We start from the raw sequence: 1,960 nt of genomic DNA on the forward strand, positions 1-1,960 counted from the left end.
CTGTGCGCGGGCCCGGCCCGCCGGCGGCCGCCGACCCTCGGCCCGGCCGGGACTTTGGGGGGCCCGCGGGCGGGGGGAGAGGAGGAGGGGAGGCGGGCGGGGGTGTCCGGAGCGCAGGGCTCCGCGAGAAAAATCAGGCGAAGAATAATTTGGGGGAAGAAAAGAGAGAGAGAAGCAAACTGGAATCAGGATCAAAAAAAGCGCTTCCCTCCTCTTCTGGCCGATCCTGCCGCCGCCGATGATTGTTATTATTATTTTTTGGAAAGGCTTAAGCCTGGGGCTCAAACTTCTCTCCCTTTCTTTCTCTCTCCTCTTCTTTCTCTCAGTCCTAGTCTTAAAGAGGCAGCAAACTACTTTCCCCCTTTTGCAAACACTCTCTTCTCTGCCTTGACAACTCCTGATACTTTTTTGAACAAGTTAATAGACAACCATCCATGTGACGGGGGCTGTCAGGGAATAAATGGGTTTCCAGCGACCAATCAGCGCGCGGCGGCTCCTCCACTCTAGCCCAGCCTCGCCGCCGGGTTTTGCATGAAAGGGGGCGGGGCCTGCCGCGCCGCAGGCCGCGCGGGGGAGGCAGGGGGAGGAGGGGGAAGAAGGGAGGGGGAGGCGGCTCCCACAGCCAGCCTGCCAGCCACTGAGAAACCTTTGTATCCCCTCTCGCAGCAACAGGTCACACCACACGCCTTTTCGAAGGAAGTGGGTAAACAGCACTAAGACTACGATTTTTTTTTTTCTTCTTCAAACTTAATATTGATTTACTTTTTGCTGCGGGCCGCTGAAATGAGGGAAAGGGGTGCGAGAGGCAGCTAAGGTGTGGGGGTGGGGCAGGGCAGAGTGGGTGGTTCAGGGCGACTGTCCTACTAGTATTTCAGGAAACAGGCGGTGCAGGAGTTGGTGTGTCATTGTTGTCCGGCTTCTCCGCATGCTTCCCCCCTCCATCTCCGCCCCCCAGCTCCAGCCTCCCCGGTGCTTCTGCCCAACCTCGCTCTTGCCCTCGCCCCGCTTCCTCTACAGGTGCCGGTACTAGTTTGCCCCTTTCTCACACTATCCGGATCAGAAGTTAGGAGACGGAAAGCTCTGTGCTTAAACGCTGCCGCCCACTTGCTCTGTTTTAAGCATAAATCCTGCCAGGACTCTGCGGCCGGCCAACTCTGCACTTGAGGGGAGGCCGGGCCTGGGGAAGCTGCGGCAAGCACGGTCTTCCTTGCCCAGCTCGGCTCTGGCCAGGACACTAAGTCTTGTTCCCTTACCCCCAGCCTCATCTCCCACCATCTTTCTCCACTCAGTCGATGGAAAGGGAATGCCCCCACTCTCGTCCTCTCTCCCAATTCTCCTGTTGAACCTCCCCCAAAGCAAGATTTCAATTGGGCGGGTTTCAAAAGGAAGTTGGGAGAAGAAAGAGATCAACAGAAGGACCTTCAGAAGTGCAGACTATGGAGCAGCTTCATGTCAACTTCCTGGCATCCCTCCGCAGAGTATGGAGGCGGCATTTGGGCCGAACTCACAAACTCCCTCCCAAGCAGAGTTCCCAGGACTCCAGCAACACCAGCCCGGCCATTCCCCCTTGTGACTTCTACGGTGGTGGCCGCTCGGCCCGGGCCGCCGGGTCTGGGACAGCGCTTGGAGGGGACTCCAGGCCTGGGAGGCAGGTGTGGTGCTCTCCAGGCCCAGGTGCAGGCAGTGCCGGCAAGAGGAAGGCCGCCAGGACTGGGTACAGGGGGTAGCCCAGCGAGGCCGGGGCTGGAGGAGGATGGGATGGAGGCGGGGGTAGGGGCTCAGGAATCCTGCCCGCCCAGGACCCAAGAGGGTAATTTTAGCCGCTCTCCCATTGTCCCGACGTAAAGATTTCAATAGGTAGGCGCTCAATGCGGAAAGCAATGGCAGCACGTCCGTTACAAATAGGTAGTTTTGTTTCTCTTGTTGTCGCTACACGGAGTCAAACAAAGCCCCGTCTAAG

At 58.3% G+C, this 1,960-nt stretch overlaps 1 protein-coding gene across 1 annotated transcript in view; it reads right to left on the minus strand.

Moving 5' to 3' along the window:
- SOX2 (SRY-box transcription factor 2) overlaps positions 1-174 on the minus strand; it is a 2,424-nt gene extending 2,250 nt beyond the window's left edge. Inside the window, exon 1 of the mRNA XM_029939813.1 lies at positions 36-174. The gene's annotated coding sequence lies outside the window, so the exon portion shown is untranslated. The remainder of the gene's footprint in view (positions 1-35) is intronic.
- Positions 175-1,960: the final 1,786 nt, after the last annotated feature.

The sequence above is a fragment of the Suricata suricatta genome, chromosome 5, assembly GCF_006229205.1.
Source record: "Suricata suricatta isolate VVHF042 chromosome 5, meerkat_22Aug2017_6uvM2_HiC, whole genome shotgun sequence".
Lineage (NCBI taxonomy): Eukaryota > Metazoa > Chordata > Mammalia > Carnivora > Herpestidae > Suricata > Suricata suricatta.